Below are 24,613 nucleotides of genomic sequence, written 5' to 3'. Positions count from 1 at the left end.
AAGAGATAAAGTCTTAGTCATTAGTCAATTTTACTTAGCGGGTAGAGGATCCCTTTTTACCCTACGACATCTTTCCAAGATGGATGACTAATCCATTTGGTGCTTGGGACACATAGCTGCCGCAAGCATGTCTGCTCTTTAGTCCATTTCATTCTCCCAAAGTAGAGTGACAAGTTCTACTTGGTGTTTGAGAGACGTTGTCATCACAAACATGATTCTAAGCATGCATACTAGTTAAATTTGTGCACAATTAAAAAGAGGACTAGTCTTATAAGACAAAAAGATGATTCATTTAAAAGAAATTTGTACATTTGCTTACTTTAATGTAGCATTGTAAGCATTGACAAGGTTCATACTATCCTTAAGCTGTATTCCTTGCATCCATCTAGCATCTTCAAAAGGATAATTTTTGAACTTAATAAGATACCGTCGGATAATCTCACCATGTCGTAGTACCTTGTCTTCATGCCGAAGGACAGCTTCGGGTTGTAGCACCTCTTCTTGGTCTTCAACTTCGGGAGGGTCTTCAATAATTGGTTCAGTTGGTGGCTCTCCTTTGTAGGGCTTAAGTAGGCTTACATGAAAGGCATTGTGTATGAGCCGATGGTTGGGCAACTTGAGTTGATAAGCCGTCTCATTGATGGCTTCAAGATTTGGAAAGAACCATAGTATCTTTTTGCTAGTTGAGCATAATACTTTTGATGGCCCGTAGGATTTTTGCCCGTCGTTTGCCTTAATCGAGCCTTAGGAAACTTTTGTTGAGAGATGGATATAGCCTCCTTAATCTTTTGAAAAGATTCTTGTAGGTCACGGCTACACTCATCGGGATCTTCCCATGTACTTTGAGTAGCAAGGGACTTTTAGGTCTTCCCTCAATGATCTCAAAAGGTGCTTTTCCCGTAGAAGTATGTACAATATTATTGTAGGCATACTCTACAAGAGGTTAGTACTTTTTCCATTGTGAGCGTTGATCTACTTCGGTAACATAAGTCTTGAGTAGATCGAGTATCGTAAGATTGCGGCTATCTCACTTTGGCCATCCGTTTGTGGGTGATAGGCCGAAGAGAAATTCAATCTTGTTCCTAGATTTTTAAAGAGACCTTTCCAGAAATTATTGGTCATTCTAGGATCTCTATCTAACACAATGGATGTGGGTAATCCATGGTGCTTGAAAATCTGAGATATGAAGAGAGTTGCCATTTGATGTGCCTTAATAGTCTTTTTGACAGGAATAAAATGTGCTTGCTTGCTAAACCTGTCAACTATTGCCATATTCCTGTATTCCCATGGATAGACTTGGGTAATCCAAAGATGAAATCCATGGATATACTCTCCCATGGTGAATTTGGGATAGGCAATGGCTGGAGTAATCCAGGTTGCTTCCCTCTATCATACTTGGTCTTTTGGCATACTACACATTTTCAAACATACTCTTGTATGTCCACTTTCATGGTAGGCCAATAGAAGTACGTCTCTACTCCTCGGAGAGTAGGTTGAATACCTCTATGCCCCGCATATGGAGGAGCATGGGATTCATACATAACTTTCTCACGAAGGGAATGGGTAACACATAGCCTATTGCCGTGGAGAAGATAACCATGCTGCAAGGTGGTTCCTCTTTCTTCCCCAAAGCAAGGGTTGACATTATGTCTCTAAAGTCAGGGTCAGTAGCATACTCATCTATCATAGAGGATAGATCATTGTGAGTAGCTATAGACACCGCATTAACTTTGGGTCATCGTGAAAGTGCATCGGCTACTTGATTGTGCTTACTAGCTATGTGAGCAATATGGAAATTAAATTGCGAAAGAAAATTTGCCCACCTCATTTGTTTGTCGGAAAGCTTGGTTTGCGTCATGAAATACTTGAGACTTTGGTGGTCGGTTCATAGTTAAGTGGAGTCCCCAATAGGTAGTGCTTCCATGTGTTTAGGGCATGTAGAATAGCTAAAAGCTCTTTCTCATAAATGCCCAAGACTTGTTCATCAATATTGAGCCTTCGGCTCTCATATGCTATGGCATGCCCTTCTTGACGGAAAACTGCTCCAAGACAATCACCACAAGCATCACATTGGACCTAGGTATTGAATCTCTTGAAGGAAGAATTCGCTTTTCTTTTGGTTGAGAAAAAGCTTGTTCTCCCTCAATGCTTGAAAAATCATTTGGAGATGTTGCTTATGTTCCTCCAAAGACTTGGAGTAGATGATGATATCATCAAAGAACACTCCAGTGAATTTGCGGTATGGTTTAAAAATTTTCTCCATCAAACGATTGAACGTAGTTGGTGCATTAGTCAAGCCAAAAGGCATGGCTAGATATTCATAAAGACCAAAGGTTGTGCGAAACGCGTTCTTTAAGATATCTTCATCCACTATCCTTATTTGATGATAGCCACTCTTAAGGTCAATCCTACTGAAGTAGGTAGAGCCTTGTAGCTTATCAAACAGATCTTCTACCCGAGGTACGGGAAATCTGTTTTTGATAGTGATATGGTTTAGTGCTTGATATTCCACACACATACGGTATGTACCATCTTTCTTTTGCACTAAAAGGACTGGAGAACAAAAGGGAGAGGAACTAGGCCTCACCGTCCCTTTGTCTACCAGCTCTTGTACTTGCCTCATGATCTCCTCTTGTTGAGCTTGTGAGACTCGATAAGGAGGCTTGTTAGGTGGTGAGCTTCCAGGAAGGAGCTCAATGCGATGGTCATCATCCCCTCGTTTTGGAGGTAAGTCCATAGGGATATCATCGATGAACACATCTTGGAATCCTTTTAGAAAATTAGACAAGTCTAACTCTTCTTGATTCCTACCATTTACATTTGATGAAACATTAGTATCTTTTAGAGACTCTTTGACAAAAATATGTACGCAGAAACTGAGCTCTTCATTGACTTATCAAAAGCAAGAGGATTTACAAGTGGAATAGTGCGACCACGCTCACTAGCATCTATATACATGTTCTTTCCCCTGTAGGTGAAGTAGATTTTTCTTTCAGGGAACTTCATGTTGGCAGCCATGCGATCAACAAACCATGGTGCCCCTAGGATAACATCCTCATGTTGGAGAGGAGAGATGAATAAGTCTTCTTTGTCGACATAGCTTTGGACATGAAGCCTCAAATTCCCAATCAAGGGAGTAACGGAGGCTTGTTGTCCCTTGAAAGCTGCATCGGCCACTACTATATCTCCCATCTCAAAAGCTTGAATGCCCAACTTGGTGGCCAACTCCATTGATATGAAGTTGAGAGTAGAGCCAGGGTCAAACAAGATGAAGGCATCATGCTATCTTAACTTTCCCCAAGCATAGGAAAGTGATGATCCTTTGCAATGAGCATCCTCTTTTGGAGCTTCGATGGTGGAAGCCCTAGGAGTCTCATTGCGAGTATTCTTCTTGGGGCAAGAACGATAGCCATGTCCTTGCTCCCCACACTTGAAACACTTATGGTCCTTGCGAAAAGCTTCAAGCTCTTCAGGAGAGAGTTTGTTTTTACCTTTGTAAACTCCCTTCTCCTTGGACCGATTGTTGTTCTTGTTGGAAGTGACTTGGGAAGTATTTTGAACATTGGTTTTCCCCTTTGCATCATTTTTGTCTTTGTTTTCCATGGGCTTGACATTACGTCTAGCCCCTTGATGGAAATTGATGCGTGAAGCAACCATTGTATGATGGATTACTTCGCTAATAGTACCAGGCCGTTGAGAGTTGATGTATTCGGCCATCTCTTCAGGTAATCCCGCACAGAATTGTTGCCTTTGCTCGGCAAAGTCTATCTTTTGAAAGACAGTAGCCTTGAGATGTAAATCCCAAAACTTGTCTACATATTTGTGGATAGAATCATGGGAGAGGAGCTTCAAGCTACGCCATTCGGTAAGCACTTTGTCCTTTGCATCGCTTGCAAGGAATTGCTTCATGATGGAAACTCGTAGAGTTTTCCATGTCTTTGGGGCTTCACCGTTGCCACGAAGGCTAGCCCACCATTGACGAGCTGATTTTTGGAAGTGCATAGCTACATGGCGTAGCTTGGAGGACTCTGTGAAGCCCTCGTCTCCAAAGGCCGCATCAAATTGTTGGATGAAGGCCAACACTTTGTCGGTAGCACCAAAGGTGCCATCATAGGTGAGAAAAGAGATACTCTTTCCTCCCTCCCTGAACTTCTTTAGCTTTTGTGACCTTCGCCATGCAGGAAATGATTTGCGATGTCCTCCCCTCTTGTATTCTCTAGGAGAATAGCCATAACTTTCGTCGGAAGAGGAGGAAGGTGAAGAAGACGGAGAAGAGGGTGACCTCTTCATAGCCCTTTTCTTTCTTTGTTTCCTCTCTTGCCTTTCAGAGTGATGAGGAGAAGGACTATGTGTTGATCTTTTCCTCTTGGGAGGAGTGGGTGATCGTCTAGACCGCCGTCTTCATGCAGCCACATCTTTAGAGGAACTTAAAATTTCATTGCTTTCTTGCTCTTTGGATTCCTCCTCTCAAATGGGAGAGAGTCTTCTTTTGGGGGTCTCTTCAAGAGGCCTAAGCTCTCTCTCCTCTTGGAGAGGAAGGGAAATTCCATAAGCACGAAGTTGTTGAGTAACTTCGGCTTGCAAAGCAAGGTTGCCCATAGCTTGCTGCAACCTAGTGACGAGATCATTCACAAACATGGGAGCATCATCATTAGCACCTTCATGTGCAAAATCAAAGCTATCAATGTTCATTCTACTCTCTTGATTATTGTTAGCCATGTTAACAAAATTTATGTATGTACTTAGTGTATGCTTTGGCAATTCAAAACCATAGTTGCCACTCCTCTTAGCCTTTGAAAATCAGCTCTTAAGTATCTACACCCACGGCTCGAAGTGGTTAATTATAGAGAGTAGAGGAGTAGGTCTAACATAGCAGAGTTGCCAAGGGCTAGCTCCTTTCGGACTTCTTATGGCTCAATAATGGTAAAGCCGTAGGCAAGTCTAAAATGACTCCATTATTAAGTCCAAAGCTCCCGAGGTGTGCACTATCCCCCACATAGTGGGCTCAACAAACCGATAATAGATTCCAGTTCCACTTACCCTAATATAATTAACAACATCAACCATTTATAGGCTACTTAAGGACCTCTCTTCTTAAGCAAGAAAAGAGAAACCAAATGCTCTGATACTAATGTAATGGAATTGGCCTATTTAATTTGAGAGTAGCGAAAATTAATGAGAGTACTTTTGAGAAATGACTTTGTGAGCATAGCGGGTGAACATAATTGAATATAGAAACATAATCATACCAATTAGTTAACTTGGCATGAACAATACTTTTGCAAGAGAGAGAATTTAGAGAACATGACAAAAGTTGAGGACCGGATTTATGTGGAGCCGGTCCCCCCTCCAATAGGCATTTGTATTATGATTTCTCCCATTAAGAGAGACTTGTTACAATACAATCTTTGTATTCCTTGTGACCTAGGTGATGCAATGAAGATGGAAAGCTTCATGCATCACAAACATAACATAAACTTGAAGAAAGCTTTAACTATCCCAAGCCTCAGTCCCAAGACCTCAAACACCTTCGAAGGTGGAGAGAGCTAGCAGGGAATGAGGGTAGGGAAGAGGAAGAAGAAACATTTCGTAGAAGAAAGAATTAGTTCCTCACTTATCATAACTCTTGTTTCTAGCATATATAATAGCATAGTAATGAAGAAGAAGGATATGGCAACCTTAAGCATTGAAGCACGGCTCTTGGTTGGATTTGCACTCCATATCCAAGAGTGCTGGTGTAGGCTCTCAACCTCTACTTGCTTGGAGAAGGAGAGGGAGCTCTTGCGCTTTGCATAGCACACAATGAGAGTGTTTGTGAGTGCGTGTGGGTGAGTATACCCCCTAAGAAAACCCCTAGCTTGCTTGGGTCGACCCCCCCCCTTGTAGCTCATGCTTGAAGCTCATTGGACCCCTCCAGGCCTAGCCAATCACAAACAGGAGGCATTGCAAGCAGCAAGGGTAGCCTTGAGACAAGTGTCCCCCTTTCCCCTTTGAGAGAGAGGGCTAGATAAATGCTAAATCAATTAATTAAATCTCCTAAATTATTATTGGACCCCTTGGGTGGCCAACCAATAGGCTTCAGGCACACTATGAGGGCAACTTGACAAGTGTCCCTCTTGCTTTCTTTGTACCATGCATGCCTTGTGTGAGTGTGTGGGTGTTCTCTCTCATCCCCCCTCATGTAGGGATCGCCCCTCCTTGTAGGGATTGAATATTTGAATTTTTGAAACTTCAAGCCCCTCATACATAGGCCCAGTTCCCACCACAAGCTTGGCTCATAAGCACTTTAAGCTTGGGCTGGGTTCTCACCTCAAGTGCAACCCTAGCATCTCAAGCATGTCAAGCACCTCAAGCATCTCAATAATTAAGCACCTCAATCATCAAGCACCTCAAGCACCTTAGTCATCAAGCATGACAAGCAAGACAAGCACCTCGAGCTGGGTCGGGTTCCCGCGCCTCAAGGTCAGCCCTAGCTTACCTAAGGTCAAAGGACTTTTACACACATTATTGGAGGTCTTCAATGAAGCTAACCCTAAGGTCTTATGCTCCATTTGTTAGCCTTGCTCTTTGATAGAGCATCTCTCATTTGGGCCCCTTTACCATTTGCCCCATGTTGAGATAGATCTATAAGCACATGTCTATATCTTAACCCTTGTTCCAGTTTATTCTCCCACATTAAGTGATCAATTTAATATGAGAAAATCATTTGGGTTGGTTAGATATTAGATATTAGATTTTATGACACGGAATGACTTACAAACCGTTGTGCAAAGCTAAGATCATCAGATTTGTGAAATATACCATTCTTAAAAACCCAGAAGACCACTATAGAGAACAATGCTTGTTATACCTTCTTTGGACCAATAACAAAGACCAACATTTGACAGAATCTTGTACATGGAGCGATGTATATAATGAATATATACATGCTATAAAATCAAATGAACTCAAGTTCAATAAAGACCCAAGCCCAATAGAAAAAACCAAATGCACTATATTTCCTCCCCAACCACAACTAGTACAACCAACAATGACTCACATGCCTCGCATGATGTAGACATTGTTAATGACCTGCACATTAATATGCACTCTAAAAACACTTTCCACTTGCAACATTTCAAATACACCTCCATGAAAATTGATGACTTCCATGCAGCCATTGACAAATTAAATGACCATCAACGACACATATTTGACGACATAATGTTGAAAAAACGAATTCAACCCAACAAACAAATACACCTCTTTCTCACAGGAGGTTCAGGAACAGGAAAAACATTCACATTACTATTGTTAGTAGAAGCATTACAACGATTTTACAACCATAGAAGCGCACCAAGTCCACAATCTCCAACAGCATTGCTAATGGCATACACAAAAAAGGCAGCTTTTAATATTGGTGGCACCACAATCCACTCAGCACTTCACTTGCCTCTAATTACTTCTACACACATAAGATTGAGTGCCAAAAAGTTGAATGCGCTTTCTCTCCTTTATAAAGACTTGAGACTTGTAGTTTTTGATGAGGTCTCCTTGATAGGTTCAAGCGTGTTCTTCATGGTTGACTCTTGTTTGCGAGCAATCAAACGCATTCACAATAAACCGTTCGGTGGGTTGGATGTTGTTCTTTGTGGTGATTTGTGTCAGGCAAGCCCTGTTAAGGATACCTGGATCTTCTCGCAAAAACATATTCTTTTAGAAGCAATTTTCCCATCATATTGGCACACTCATCCGCAATGCTACAAACTTACACTAACAATGCGACAAAATGATTGAACATTCATAGATATTCTTAATAGACTTCAGTTGCACAACATACTTCTGAGGATTTGGAATATCTTAACAACAAGTACTATAGACCTATTCCAACCAACCGTCAAGTTTCTCATCTATTTTACTCCAACAAAGAAAAGGACGCTCATAATCTTGCCGTTTTCAATCAAATGGAAGGGACGCCACAAACTTTCATCGCTATTGACAAAAGAACTAACTCATGCAACAAAACAATTAGCATTCCTGCAAATCCCAAATCTACTGGAGGATTACATTCCACACTCAATCTAAAAGCAGGCATTGTTGTCGAGTTATGCGCAGGGAACTTGGATATTCTTGATGGATTTGTTAACGGAGCAGAAGGGGAGTACAAAAACTTTACAAAAACAAGCAAAAAAACTGTAATTTGGGTTCATTTCTCTAACCCTCTCATTGGAAAGAGAAAATGCTATGAAAATCAAGCATTGTATTCATCGACCATTAACAAAGAATTATCCTCGGTAGAACGAGTCGTTCGTGAATTCCAAGTCGGGAAAAGCTACTTGAACATCATCTCCAGATACCAATTCCCATTGCAACCAGCTAGTGCTCGAACAATTCATCGCTCCCAGGGTCTTACATTGCAAACACTAACCTTCAATCCTGAACATATAAGAACACATGGTCTCACATACACAGCATTGTCACGCGTCCGAGACCCAACTAATCTTTACCTGCTCAAAATAATACAACCTCCCATATCAAGGTCGACCAACCTGTACTAAAAGAACTAGATCGCCTAAAAGCACAAGCTAGATGGATTTCCACTCAAAAGCCATTAGGAGCTTACTCAAACACACATATCATAATTCAATCTCTCAACATTGTGTCCTTCAATAAACACATAAGAAAGATTACAACAAATTCCATCCTCATGACATCGCATGTACTTTGTTTGCAAGAGACAAGACTAACAAAAAAAAAATCGCATCCAATACCAGGCTTTCTACAACACCAATTTAATGCAAAACTGAGTGTTTCAATTCTCCACCAAGAAACACTAATCCACTTTGACCATGGGAATATTTCTCATCCGGGAATTGAGATGTTGCATACAATGATCAAGTTCACAAACAACAACATCAAAATAGTTTCCCTTTACAATTCACCTTCAACAAGGCTAACAAATTTAATAGACGCATTAAAAACATTGCTTCAACAACACACTATGGAATTCCAATCGTTATCTTGGGTGACTTCAACATTGACATTAAAGTTCCTAATACTTCCTACTACCAGCTTTCCTCTTTCCTAAACAAATATAACATCCGACAATTGGTAAAAGGTGTTACAACTATCTACGGATCTTCTTTAGACCATATTTGGGCAAGCTCTACAATCTCCGAATACGAATCAGGATCCAGCTACATGTACTGGACTGATCACTCCACGACATACATTATGCTACCTTCTGACCACCTTTGACATAGCCACTCCCCATTTATTCATCATGCTGCAGGCCTCCGTGATCTCTCACCTTGTTTTAGAATGTTAAAGTGAAGCTTCGCCTTGCAGAATTCTAGTAAATTCTATAGATACACACACACATACACACATATTTGATGAGTTCTTTTTATTTCACATTTCATTTCAAAGCCTCACATAGCTTGACTTTTCTTGCATTCTATAGATTAATTATAGTCAATATTCGAGAAAGCCTCTTTTATTAAGCGACCGTCGACCGACTCACAAAGAAGCGAACCAAAAATATCATCATAAATTTCCAAGATTTTTGAACTATTTTCTCACATAATTCACCGTTTTTCTTCCCTTTAACTTGGTTTGCAACCGGCTAGTCTTGATTTTCAATCAGCTCAAAGCTAAGCTGAGGCAATCCTTTCCCTAACACGGATTCCAGTTAAACTCAACCTAATGACTTTATCACTTTCTTATTTTTTAAAATGCCATCGTGACCCTTTCACCTTTTTTTTTGCAAAACTCACAATTGTGAGTGATTCTATTATAAAGTCACCAGTAAATATACAAATCAGCCTCAAGCTCAGGCCGATCTTTGAGGGACAAAGGGTTATAACCAAGCTTAGTTACAAGTACCAAGTAACTTACTATTGCGCAGGGCAAGACCAGATGGTGAGGGTTGTTGCCCTAAGCCAATCATCCGAGCTATACTTTTACTTACCACATATATTGTCTCCTTGCTTTCTTGTACAATCTCTGAGAAGCTAGCCACAGGGAGGTCGTTATCAAAGACACGACAGTTTCTAGCCTTCTAGATATTTCTGAAGAAAGAGTATCTGACAATTCAGTACAAATTAGCAGTGCAAAAATTCAAAATTGTTTGCCACCAAGGGACAAATCCCTCTTGAAAAACCCTATCTTACACGTCCTTTGTATCCATTTGCATATATTTCATGCAAGGCCTCTAATAGCCGGCATTCCATGAAAAGGTGGTTGAGGTCTTCCCTAGCCAATTCTTTCACCCTCTTCTTAATGTTTCCTTCCTGTAGTATTTTCAATATGTATATCTTGAATTTAGTTTTTTTTTTAATCCATTCGGAGAGATATAGTGAATGGTTGGCAAAAGAAATATTCTCTCTCAAGCAATAAGTTATTTAGTGTTCTTGTCTCTAGGCCAAGATTTCTCACCTCTAGGAATCCTCTCTATCATAGGTGAGATGCAAGGCATCCCTAGTTCTCTCTTGTGCTTGCGTGAAGAAGCTTCTTTGTTGCCAGCATTTGAGCCACGAGCTTGGTCACTTCTTCTGCATAAACTTGTTCACCTCACCCCTCCATCCTACTATTCACCTTCATCGATTGTGGAGTCTTATTTGCCTACATCTTATCCTACAGCTTCAATATTGCCTTCATCTCCCATGGTCTTCTTCCATTGGTCTATTGCATATAGATTACTTTTGACCCATCACAAAGCTACGTGTCTCACATCTTTGTTTTGAAGACGATGATCAAAGCACTCAAGGGTTTATTGGTTCAAGGGTTTAAGTGTAGTGGGAGATGAATAATGGAGCAAGGCATGTTGGAGGGAAATGATTAGGGAGGAAAGGGAGCAAGGGCATGAGTAGTTTCAAAGAGGAGGGCTCCCATGCTTGCATAGCAACGGTGTGACTATTTTAGAGCACCTTGGGTTAATGGGGTTTAATGTAAAAAAGGCACATCATTGACTTTTTTAAACCTCTCATGATCTATGAGGAGAATATCCACCTCTTATGCATTTGCACTCTCACTTTCTACTCCACTAACCAAGCAACTGCCAATGCTTCTCCTTCTTTCCCAATTCCCCCTCTTGTTAGTGCACCTACACACACGCATCCGCACGCTACAATTGATATCAGATCACGACAAAGGCGATCAACACATGCGATGGCTTTTCAATGATCGACATAGGAGCGACGGAGCTTGGCCATGGCAGTTTGAGCTCAGTGGCACAGATCCAACATGGATCAGATCGGATCGGTGCATTTTTTGTGAGAATCGGGCCGAAGGAGGAGGTGCTCGGCTTTCCGCACTCACCGCATGTGCAACTCCTCTTGAGACAAGAGGGTCTTGAGAGAAATGGAAAATCTTTGTGAGCTCAAGGTAGATTTGCACAAGCTTGAAGAGATTGCAAAGCCCATGAGAGATTTTGAGCTCAATTGCACAATCCGAGAGATTGGGGTGTGGTAGGTGTCACACACACACACACACACACACACACACACACACACACACAAAATCGGGATGTGAAATCACGAGCTTCTAAGCTCAATTGCACAATTCGAGAGATTGGAGTGTGATGGTCTCTCTCTCTCTCTCTCTCTCTCTCTCTCTCTCTCTCTCTCTCACACACACACACACACACACACACACACACACACACACACACACACAAAATCGGGATGTGAGAGCGCTCCCCCATAGGGGCCTTGGAGGCTGTTGTGGAGGGACATCTCCGCATGGTGTGGGAGTCCCATAGCGTTTGTGGAGGGCCTGCCACCGAGATTGGAGGAGCTACCTGAAGTTTTGCTGCGGGGGTGCCTCACCCACCCTCCACACCACTCTATCACCCTCTAGACTACCAAGTGGTAGTGGTGATTGCATTGTCACCGGAAACAAAATTGGAAACCATGCACGAAGGAGATAAATTGAGGATTGCGCTCTTCCCTTTGCACGCTTACCTTCATCCATCCCGCGGCATTGTGTTGTTGAAAGTGCACCATAGCGTCTGCAACAATTGCACGATTGCAAGCCAACAAAGGTATTTCTCTCTCTCTCTCTCTCTCTCTCTCTCTCTCTCTCTCTCTCTCTCTCTCTCTCTCTCTCTCTCTCTCTCTCTCTCTCTCTCCCCTTGCTATGTGCAACCTGTAGCGCTCTACGTCTCCAAACTGCCATGTTTGCAGCTCCCTAGCTCCGCCAGAACGACACACACGTGCTGTCATTTCAGCCACTCAGCTAACTGTTGTTGCTCTATGTGTGTGTGTGTGTGTGTGTGTATGCGCGCGCGTAGCATGCATCGCCTTCCTCTCCTCCTAACTGGCGAAAATTTTTATGGTGCTGCCTCCTCTGCAAGCAATTTCAAAAGGGTTTGTGGTTTAATTTTTATAATTGAATACCATTATTTGGCTTTGCTGAGTGATTAATCATTTGTGTGATTTCGTAAATGTAACCAGTATGTTGCCACGATTTTTGCAGCAGGTCTCATTAAGGGGAATATCGCTAGATGCTCTTATGCGTTCGATGGAAAAAACGTTGGAGCTAGCACGTGGAGGGGAGAGGGGATACAGAAGAGAGAGGGATTCCGCATGGCAAGACGAATGGGTAGATATTTCTTTGGTTGACGTCGCTGGAGTTTCTGCTTTGTAAAGCCAGAGAGCGAGACCACATGCAGGAGGACAATGGTGACGCGCTAGAGGTCAGGAGCACAACAGGGGAACTCAAGAGATTGAGTGTTCGCTCTCTCTCTCTCTCTCTCTCTCTCTCTCTCTCTCTCTCTCCCTCTCTCTCTCTCTCTTTGTGTGTCGTGGAGAGCAAGCTCTGGATGGGCCGTATCTGCTGTGTCTGGCTCTTTGCTATGGGACGGCAAGCTTCGAGGATGCTCAGGGTGCAGTAAGTGTGTTGACCAAGCATGCAATAACATGAGGTTGCGCAGCAGAGCGATGGAGCTGAAAGGATGCAGGTTTCGCAGAGCAGAGAGGCAAGTGCGATGGAGCTGAAAGGATGCAGGTTCCGCAGAGCAGAGAGGCAAGTGCGATGGAGCTGAAAGGATGCAGGAGAGGAGGTGGACGGCGGGCAGAACAAGACGATGTGCTGGAGGAGAGCAGGTGAGGGAGTGCTGCGTGTGCATCACCTCCACGTTGTCGTGAAATGCATTATGCTTTTAGTATGGTGGGAATCGTGGGAATCTCCAGCGTTAATTAATTAATGGATCGACATTAGACGCAGTATAGAGCAATGGTGGTTTGTGCTTTGCTGCAATTATTTTGCTATGCTCAGTGGTTAATCATCTCCATGATTTTGATAAAGAAATCAACCTTAAGTAACTATTGCCACTCTTTTAGGTTTGGTGCATGGGAGATAATTATGTAAGGTTTTTTGTACAATGCCATGGAGGGCTGCTGCATATTGATTTCAATAATGATCCACTCCATTTTTCTGTAATGTTTCTCTAGGTTTTTCTGCAGTCATGTCGTCGCGAGAGAATTTGCCGATGGATCTCAACAACGAATGGAGCGACGATGGCGAGGAGGTGCCTTCTTCTATCCCGCCAATGGAGTCCCTACTCGATGAAGCAATGCCGACGATCAAAGAGCTGGCTGCGGCAATCCGTCCAATGGTGCCACAAAAGGGATCACCTCGACAAAACTCCTTGATAACGGGGTCTACCTTGCATCCACGACAAGCTGGATCATCAATCGGAGGCCTGGGGGGCTCATGTGCTTGGGGGCCTTCAATAACACCGCCCCAATCGGCCTTCGTAGACATTGGACTACGCCGTGATCCACCCATCCTCTTACCTCGGGTGCAGCCAGTTCTAGTAAGGCCATCCTTGCTTTCAATACCGTGTCCACTGCTGACCACAATATCACTGCCATTGTCTGCACGTCCAGCATCAGCTCTACCAACACCAATCAAGCATGCCTCCCATCAGGGCCTACCGCGAGGCAGCATGTTAGCTCCTATTGCTATCCCTAGTGATAACAACACCTCAGTTGAAGGAGCACCAGCGTCTTCATTGACCCAAACGCCACAAACGTCTGCACAAACTAATTGGCGGCTCCATGAGACCATCACTTTGGTTGAGGCCAAGAAATAAGTACAGGTACGTCAGAGTGAAGGAGGGGTTTATGAGCATACGCGTCGCGACCGCTGGCAAGTGGTTGTTGAGACCTGTCAGGCACGAGGCGTCATGCGTAATAAGGCACAATGCAAAACGAAGTGGGAGAAAGTACACTCCCTATTCAATAGGCTCAATGACTATGAGAGGAAGATTCCCTCAAGGTGGTCTAGCTACTGGCAAATGACTCAAACCGAGCGGCACACAAAAGGACTACCTGTAGAAGACTTTCCATTCGAACTATACAACAAAATGCATATGCTTTCTGGCGGGGACCGCAATGCCGACATCGGGGGATTGTTGGTTGACTCTATGGAGGATGACACGACGCCACTAGGTATACAAGTCCCATTGGAATTCGGTCCTTGAATTTATTTTCGCTACTGTTTTTATTTGGCATTGTTGCTTTCACACTAATTTCTTTACTTCTTCGCATGTAGGCGGTGAAGAAGACAACTACACCATGCTTGGTGATGTTGATAGCACAGGCAAGCAAAAAACACCGCTTCTTACCACAAACGATGGTGGTGGGCCCAATGACGCACATGAGCAAAAGGAAGCTCAGGAGGGGTCAAGCGAAAGCGGCGGTCGCAGGTGAATGGCAACAACATCAAAGAGCTTGTGGACTCGATGAAGAACTTGGCGATGGTGTTGCAAAGTGCAAAGGATCGAAAGGACGCACGTGAAGACGCTAGGGGAGAGAGATTGCTAGAAATCGAGGAGGCAAGAAACGAAGCCACTCGTGACAGTGCAAATGCAATTTGTGGCTCCTTGAACCGAGTGGCCGACTCTATTGCCTCCCTGGCGATATGGAGAGTGTAATACTTGTGGATTGCATTCCTAGGTGTTTGTTTATTTATCATTGTCTCCATTGAGTAGTTGTTACTAGGTAAACATCTTTGGTATTGCACGACTGTGGATGTGATATTCAATGTTGGATACTATTTGAATTGGACAGTACAGCTTTTAGTTTGTTATTTGGTTGAGATCTTTAAATACTTAATAGTGTGTTCTTGGATCATCAACCATACTGAATTGGAGTTTTTGTGTGACTTCCAAAAGCCAAATATTGTTTGTGTCTAACTTGATTCCCACACACTGTGCACCTTGCATTGTCTCCCCCCCTCTCTCTCTCCCTCTTTACAGAAGGATAGAGAGCGCTACTTAAAATGTAGATGCATTGATTTAAAACTTGCAAACACTTTATTGGCAGTAAGAAATTGAAATTGCTTGCTCTCATTAACCCTCACTATCTCTGTCTACCTCCCCCCCCCCCCCCCCCCCAACCCCCCCCAAAAAGAAAAAAACTTAATGAAGCATTGGAGCTTTTAGTTTGTTATTTGGTTAAGTTATTTAAATGCTTCATAGTGTGTTTTCGAATTATCAAGCCTACTGATATTTTGTGTGAGTGCCAAAGGCCAAATTTTTTGTGTGTCTACCATTTTACCACACATTGTGCACTGTGCATTGTGCCAATCTCTCTCTCTCTCTCTCTCTCTCTCTCTCTCTCTCTCTCTCTCCCCCAACACACAACTTAATGAAGCATTTTTTACTACGGGCCGTCTCTCTCTCTCTCTCTCTCTCTCTCTCTCAACCCCCCCAAGATGAAGGTGCAGCATGGACAAATATGGATGCACATTATGCACCGTGCATTGTCTCCCTCTCTCTCTCTCTCTCTCTCTCTCTCTCTCTCTCTCTCTCTCTCTAACAATTTGACTCAATGGCGCATTTAGAGCACTAAGCCGCCCCCCCCCCCCCCACTCTCTCTCCCCTCCCCAACTCAATGACGCATTCGGATTATAAATTATCAAAAATGTATAGATCAAATTATAGACAACAAAGCAATGTATAGACTGCAAAACAATGTCCATATCAAATTATAGATTAGAGAGTGCTACAAACTAGTCCATGTGACCATCTTGCATGTAAGCGAGCAGGACGTCTCTGGTAGTCAACCCCCTGACTGCAACTCCTAAAGGTTGTGGAGCTTGCTCCACGTCGACAATGGTATCATCATCGAACGGTACACCAAAGTCCACCCATATGTTGTGTAGAATGCAGCAGGTGGCAATGACTTTTGGCAAGAGCTCCACGTCAGGTTGTCTCACCCGTTGTTGTAGATAACCCCACATTAATTTGTTTCAACCTACCAAATGCTCGCTCCACAACAATTCTTGTACTTGATAGTTTGTAGTTGAACTGTTGCAAGATATCATCGCGCTTCGCAGCAGCAGGAAACGGTATGACAAGCCATGGCAAGTTCATGTAACCACCATCTCTTAGAATGTATTCTCAAATTCGATGCCGCTACACCGTAATTGTTGGGCCATCGAGAATCACATTGGTTTGTGCTTTCCTGTACAATGATGAATTATGTAGCACATGGATGTCATTGCAGACACCGGGCATACCACACATGACATCGAGGAAGCGTAAGTTGTTGTCGACCACCACCTGCAATATCATAGAGTAATCACGGTTCCTATCGAACCAATGTGCGTGTAGCTCACCAGCTGGCAATTCCATGTTGATGTGCGTTGCATCTATTGCACCGCAACAATTGGGGAAGCCCTGCTTTGCTTCGAAGCCCTCTTTCACCAATTGCTTTTCTTGTGGTGTGGTTGGCCAGCGAATGAATGTGCTCCTATGTCGCATCATGTCCTCAATAAATTGCCTAAAAACTCTACTAACAGTGGATCGCCCAAGACCATACACATTAGCAATGTTATGGACCGGCCCTCCAATGCCGAGCATGTGTAGAGACAAAGCAACCTTCCTCTACACAGTAAGCACCCTTGTGGGCACCGCAGCTACTATCTGTCGAGGAATCGGTTTTTGTTGAAGGTCACCTTGCACCAAAGCGCAAACGAAGTCGAAGCAATGTAGTGGAGTCCGCAAGTTTTCTTCGAAGTGAATGTCGTCACCCACTGTGTAGTCGAAGAAAGTATGCCAGAAATGCCGGCTTCGAGGTTTGACATACCATACACCGATAGCATAACTCTTTCGTTGCCGGTAGGATATCGCAAAGGCGATGATGCAATTGATTGTTGAAATTGTAGCTTCAATGACCGGGTGGTCGTCGTCATCGCGAAGATCGGACCAGCTGTCGGGAAGACCATGTGTGCCGATGCTTGACACCCAAAAGTGCAGAGCTAAAGAAATCGCCATTATCACGCAGCCAAGAACTTCATGCAAGGTGTCCATTCTACAGAATGGACCACCGCAAACGGAGTGGGGGGGGGGCCTTCTGTGTGTGCACAAAAGCTATGGTGAAGGCGAGCATGAAAGAGAGGATTTATTGTGACAAATAGGAAGCATGTTCCTGGGCTGGGGACGAGTGAGAGTGATCTGAGAGAGAGGGAGAGAGAGAGAGAGAGTGATTGTAGGTTCTGCAACTAACGTATCAGAGATGTGTATGAGTGCAGGAGAGATAGAGAGGAGCTTCAGTGCGCGCGCGCCCGTGTGTGTGTGTGTGTGTGTGTGTGTGTGAGAGAGAGAGAGAGAGAGAGAGAGAGAGAGAGAGAGAGAGAGAGAGGGAGGGAGCGAGAGAGAGAGAGAGAGAGAGAGAGAGAGAGAGAGAGAGAGAGAGAGAGAGAGAGAGAGAGAGAGAGAGAGAGAACGTGGCAGAATGGAGCATGGCAGGCTGCTATTTGCAGGCACACAAGCCGGAGCACTGGAATTTGTGTAGTAGGGTTGCCATACATGCAGTGTCGATGAGGTTGGAACTCGGTTGTCACGCCGCAGGTTGGTGGGCTATAAAAAAGTTGACTGGCGGTGCCTGGAGTTAACTCGCTTTATGGGGTGTTGTTTACCATTGGAGGGCCCTTCAAGAAAAAACACGACGCCTGCTGGACTCGCCTCCACATTGGAGTTATGGGGGAGCGCTCTGAAATCGTGAGCTTGGAGGCTTTTGTGAACTTGGAAAGGACTCGGGCTTGAAAGATTCTCTATCTAGCTGAGATTAATGCATCTATCAATCCATTTATTCTACCCTTAATCTCAGCTAGAAAGATTCTCTATCTAGTTGAGATTAATGCATCTATCAATCCATTTATTCTACCCTTAATAATATATGATTTGGGCTTAAACGTTTTCATCTTTGTGCTGTATTGAGACGAAGCCAAGCCATCCTATCATGGGTTTCCCTAATTTTTTTGGGCGTAGTGGGAAAAATGCTGAGGATTTTTTGGATAACTTGGAGATGGCTTTCCTTGTCTCTGGGAGGGATGACAAAGCATTGAAATTGAGAGCTTTTCCTTTGGTGCTCAAAGAAGAAGCTAGGGTATGGTTCCAGGTTCTAGATCCAACCCAAAGAGTTGAATGGGAGGATTGAAGGCGGCTTTCCTATGAAGATTTCAACGAGCCAATTCGGCAGAAGAACTATGGCAACGGCTTCTGGCCCTTCATCAAGTTGACCCTCATGGTTATGCAACCTATGAGGAAGGTTTTCTGAAACTTTGGGGGCAATGGTCAGACTCACTAAACCCTGGTGACCGAGCTCCCAATTGCCACCAAAAGGATCGATTTATCTCAGGTTTGTACCCCTTGCTAAGGGAGAAGCTAAAGAGCAAATTTCCAAATACTTTTGAAGATGCCTTAAGAATTGCTAGGGAAAAGAATCAAAAGATTCTCTATCAAGCCCATTGCAGTAGAGAATCAAAGCAAGCAAAGGGGCTCTTGACACAAAATCGGTTTTGGAGTCAAGCTTAGGAGCTCAGCAAATTGAGCAATGGATTCGAGCTTGGCATGAGAGTTTGAATCAAAAGCTGCACACAGAGGTGTGGTGTGTTGTTACACACACACACACACACACACACACACACACACACACACACACACACACACACACACACACAAACTTGACAATTGCAAATCGGCAGCTGACAGTGAGAATTGGTGGAAATTGAAGGCATCGTGTGTTGAAATTAAGCTTGAAGGAAGCTTGAAAGCAAATTAGCAAATTGGGGGGGGGGGGGGGGGGGGGGGGGGTTCAACTCTCAGGCAGCGCTAAGGCTTGAAGCATGCTTGGGAGTGTGGTGGTGACACACACACACACAACCTTCCACTTCCCAAATTTGCAGGTCATCAACAGAGACCGTCCAAAACAAATCAACCAGTTGGGGGAAAATATTTCAAAGTAAAGTCTAGCTTGGGTGTGGGGTGGTGTCACACACACACACACACACACACACACACTCTCACGGAGTTTTGACAGTCAACAGACGTCTACATTTTTACCAGGCAGAGCATAGATAATTGATCTCTTTTAATTTATCTTAATGGTATGTGTGTAAGAGTGTGTTCACACACACACACACACACAAACTCATCGACGAGTTAAAGAGCCCGGAGTTGTAGAGAGCAGGAGACAGATTCAACATCTCTCTGGTTTGCGATCTTTGAGATCGGCGTTAGGCTCCCCGCTCTGGAGAGCCCAGCATAGAAGGCTCAACATCACGTTCTGTTTCGACACCTCTCCTTACCCGACGGATTCTCGACATCCGATCTCATGCCACTTTTTCTCGCGGACACCATCACTCATGACTTGCACGGGTGAGGTGCCTCTACCATAGAAGAGTGACACCTGGCATTGGCTTCGAGCATTTTGACGGCGAAAGGCAACATCGACCATTTTTTTTTTGACTCCGACATAGAGAGAGCACTCACAACCTCTTTTTTTGTGGTCTCTTGAGAGACGCTTTTCTCAAGCACATTGCTCAGAGGCAGAGTTGTCAGCATCGACATTACATGTGGTATACGCATTGGAGACTCGACGGACGACGATTTTTCGGCTCAGGCATAGACTTAGGCTACGGCTATACAGGTGGTGTCTTCACAGTGGTTACAGTTTTATATTGTTTGCTCTGATGAGAGCCTCATCCCAATAGGGATTTTGTCACTTGTAGATTCTATGTACGCATCTTGCGAATATTGCCTATGCACGTTTTTTGTGGAGCCATATTTGGCTAGTCTTGGCATTTTTTTCTCGATCGTTTTTGAGACTCGGTTCTGAAAGAGCGCTTTCTAAGACTGTGGCTAGTGTCTTTGAGTCTGTGTAGCCTATTGGAGGGACCAACATTAGGGTTTCTTTGAGATGGAGTATGCTCGAATATTGAGATACCTTCGGTGATATAGGTAGCAAGAGTTCCCCATTGCTTTACCCTCGCCATAGGATATGTATCGGACGGATTTTATTCTTGATGCCGTGTATGGCAGTCTATGCAGTGACATTGTCAGTTTTTTGATGCCCAATTAGTGCAGTTGACACATTTTATGTGTTTTTTGAGTTGAGTTTTGACTCCTCATACAAAGGAGACTCTGCCGAATTTTTCCCGTGAGTCGTGACTTTTATTGTTGACACTTTTGAGACTATTTCAGTGGAGATTTTTCTCCCGATACAAAGGTTACTCTACCTAAATTTTTGCAGCTTCTCGCCATAGTTTGACACCTCTCAAACTGTCTTCTCAGTGGTGGCTTTGTATTCTGAAAAGGAGGAGTATTTCATCTGCAAGTTTGATGGCAACAACTTCACCATGTGGAACGAGCGTATGAAGGATGTTTTGACTATCAAAGGTCTATCAGAACCATTGAAAGAGCGTGCAGAGGGTGATGGCTATACAAAGGCTTAGTGGGAGCTTTTGGATGCAAAATCCATGGCTACAACACGTCTACATCTAGACGAGTCAGTGTTCTTCATTATCATAGAGAAGACGACAGCCAAGGATCTATGGAATAGCTTATGTTCAACATGGGAGAGAAAAAGTGCACCCAACAAAGTTTTTCTCATGAAAAAGATTATGAAGCTCAACATGAAACAAGGTAGCACAATTTCTGGACACTTAAATGAGTTCAACTCCTTGTTCAGTCAGTTGACATCTAAAGGCTTTAGTGACTTTGGCGACGAACTCAAGTCTATATTCCTGTTATGCTCTCTACCCAATTCATGGGACATATTTTGCATAGCCATTAGCAATTCAGCTCCAAATGGCAAGTTAGTGTTCAATGATGTCACAAATGTGCTGCTCACTGAAGAGATTTGGCATAAATGGCTGAAAGCAGGGTTTGGTGGTACAAAAATTTGTTTGCCATTTTGGTAGTTGTAGGGTTCTTGGAGGAGGGAACTTGCATTGGACTTTTTAAAGGCTACATTTTAAAAGGTATAATTCAAAGATTATAAGACCGAGTGCAATCATGGTTTAGCAAGGTATAGTACGTGATCGTGGTCACACGTTTGGGACTGATTTGAACTCTCTCTCTCTCTCCCCCTACTGTGCACGAGAGCACTTTGAACTCTCTCTCTCTCCCTATCGCGCACGAGAGCACTTTGCAGGTTGTTCACAAACACCTTTGCCATAGATCCCCTTGTGACCTTTCCTTCCTCCATTGCCCTCTGCCAACATGAAGACACTAGCCCGCAAATGTGCACCTAGAGCCACACCCAAAGCTTCTGAAGAGAAGCAGTCTAGGATGAAGGGGAGTTCATTCAAAACTCCTAGTAGTAGCTGGTATGAGCCTCATACCAACAAGAAGGAGCGTCGCAGTAGCAGTGGTACTACAGCCCCTAAAGAGAGGTAGAACATCGATCAATCAGAGATGACAAAGAGCATGGGAAAATCCTATGTTGCACAATGAATAGATCCACAACAAAGAAGAGGGGTAAGTATAGTCTAGGATGAAGGGGAGTTCATTCAAAACTCCTAGTAGCAGCCACAATGAGCCTCATACCAGCAAGAACGAGCGTAGCAGCAGTGGTACTACAACCCCCAAAGAGAGGCAGAACATTGATCAATCAGAGATGACAGAGAGCATGGGAAAATCCTCTATTGTTGCACAAGTGAACAGATCCACAACAAAGAAGAGGGGTAAGTATTGTTACTTTACATGGTTGGCAATGTACCATTTGGTTTGGTTGCATGTTAATTAAGGTATTGTAAGACATTATCATGCATGTTGGTTGCATGAATATGGTTGCATGTTGAGTACTTTATACATTTGTACTATAGTGGCATGTCTAATTGTTTCCTCTTGCTATATTTTAGGGAAAAACAGAATGGATGAGTACCCAATACTCAACAAATTCTGTTATATTGTAGAAGAATTACATGAGGAGTATGGTTTGAGTCTAGAAGGAAAGGTTGCTAAGGACTTATCTGACTATGATATGCCAGATGATCAGTGTTGAGATAGGCATGTCCTTCTTCAGCGACTATGGGAAACACCTCTACATGTGCACACCTTTTGCTATTGACGTTTAGCCTATGAGTTGTAAGCTTCTAAAAAGAGCTACATGGAGAGTCATCAGCCGGATAGCCAATCCAGCTCTGTTCATAAATAAGACCCAAGCCTATGCTGTAAATACACTATGCAAAAGTATTGCTAGCCCCTTTTTTGTGTATTGAGTCCACCTTTTTAAGTGTGTGTATTCTTCTCTCTCTAATTGTCTGAGCTATGGTTGCCTTCACCTTCAAGCCACCTTGAGCCCATTGCCAATCAAACCCATCAATTAGTGGTTTATTTTTTTCCAACATCGGTATCAGAAGAATGCAAAGGTCCACCTTCACCATTTATAGTCTTCTTTCATTGATGATTGCAAACTTCTTTTTCATAAGGTGTACCAGGGTCCCCCATCATGTGGGGAGATTACAGCTAAGTTTGCTAGTGCTATGCTTTTGAGAAGTGCCATGCTGCTAAAAACGACCTAGCAAGACATCAAATTGCATGGGCAAGATTTGGGGAGAGTGTGTTGAGCATGTGCAGTAGTAAACCTGGAGGATTGGAGAGGAAGGTGGAAAATTGGAAGAGGGATAATGGAGCATTTCATGGTGGGCTATTAGGGTCCAACAAGAAGAGGCAGTACACACAAGGTGCCAACAATATGTGTAATATTGAAGAGCACAAAGTTTTGCAGTTTGAAACAGTGGCAGTAGATCACATTTTTGATTTGGATGCCATTGTTCACGGAGTTTTGACAAGCTCTACGCAAAAGTTGAGCAGATTATATGAGTTGAGGGCAAGTCGCCAACAAAAGAAAGAGAGTTTACTGAGGTTTGAGGGCTCCAATGCTATCACAAAGAAAATTAAGGAGGATATTCTTTTGTTCGAGCAACGCCTCAATGAACTACATCGGCAAGTTCCTTGTGACGTTGATGAGATAAAAGATGTGGAAGCTTATCTAAATGCATCAAAACGCATGCTACATCGATTCCAAGGCACTGTGAAGATGAAGAATCTTGCTCTAGAAATGGAAATTGCTCTAGAATCGTGCTCTTGTTCTTCAGGTTACTTTTCTCTAATTGTCCTTGTATATAGTGCCATATTCTTGCATGTAGTTGTATGCACTTGTATGTAGTGCCATATTCTTGATAGGAACTTTTGCTACTTGTCCTGGTTTATATCTCATACTTTTTGTACAATTTCATGAACAAACTTGGATACTATTTGAATTGTTTTGGTACTTTTGGTATATAGCTAGTTCTTCAAGTGTCCTTTGGTACATCCTGAATATTTCTTATGTACATTTGGTACATCTTATAGGAGAATTTGGTACTTCTTGTAGGAATATTTGATACTTTTGGTACTTCACATTTGGTGCTTTCTGTTGGAACATATTATTTATATCTATGTATTGAGATGTACATATTAGGTGCCATGAGTACTTTCATTTGGTACTTCTTGAAAAATTCAATATTTTGGGTACTTTGAAGTCCTTTTGGTACTTTGTGTAGGAACATCATATGTATATCTGTGTGCTATGAATCGTGATGTACATATTAGGTCTTTCAGTACCATGTTTTGACCTGAGGTACTTTATTTTTGGTACTTCAATATTCTTGGGAACTTTGAAGACCTCATTATGTACTTTTGGGTACTTAACATTTTTACTGTTGTGCTTTGGGTACTTAGCATCTGGTAGTTTTATTGTTTGAAAATTTTCATACTGATTATTTGGTACTATTTATTGTTTGGTACTTAACATTTGGTACTATTTACTGTGTACTAGACTGTTGTGCTCTGGTAGGAGCATGATATACTTAACAGGTACTTTAGGTATTGTCTGCTAGTTTTCCTACTTACCATATTGGTTACTATTTTCAATTTGGTACTACTCAATGCTTATTAGATTATTGTCCTTTGGTACTAGTTGGTACTTTAGGTACTCTGAACATTTGGTACAGTTTAGTATTTGTTACATTTGGTACTGTGTGCTATTTAGTACTAGTAACTGTCATGACATTTACATTTGCTACTGTTGGAATTTTGCAGAGAAACGCACACAGCTTGTAGAAGACGAAGGAAGCTCAAGGCACACAATAGAGAGTGTGTTACTTAGTATGCAATGGAAAGATAGATAGCCATAGAGTGATGGGCTTATATACAATGCTCGGGGGGAAAAACGTCCTAAAAAGGGAAAAAAATGCCCCGGCGGTCCTTATGTGTTCACACAGATCACTACCACATGTATATGGTAACAAATCCCCCCTGGAGTGATGCGGTGAGCGAGAGCTGGCACATGAG

At 43.1% G+C, this 24,613-nt stretch overlaps 1 pseudogene; it reads left to right on the top strand.

Moving 5' to 3' along the window:
* Positions 1–13,471: 13,471 nt before the first annotated feature.
* LOC147419280 (uncharacterized) lies at positions 13,472–14,920 on the top strand (annotated as a pseudogene).
* The last annotated feature ends 9,693 nt before the right edge of the window (positions 14,921–24,613 follow it).

Source organism: Adiantum capillus-veneris, chromosome 29 (genome assembly GCF_014529385.1).
Source record: "Adiantum capillus-veneris isolate H3 chromosome 29, ASM1452938v2, whole genome shotgun sequence".
Lineage (NCBI taxonomy): Eukaryota > Viridiplantae > Streptophyta > Polypodiopsida > Polypodiales > Pteridaceae > Adiantum > Adiantum capillus-veneris.
This window is presented reverse-complemented; position numbering and strand designations above follow the sequence as displayed.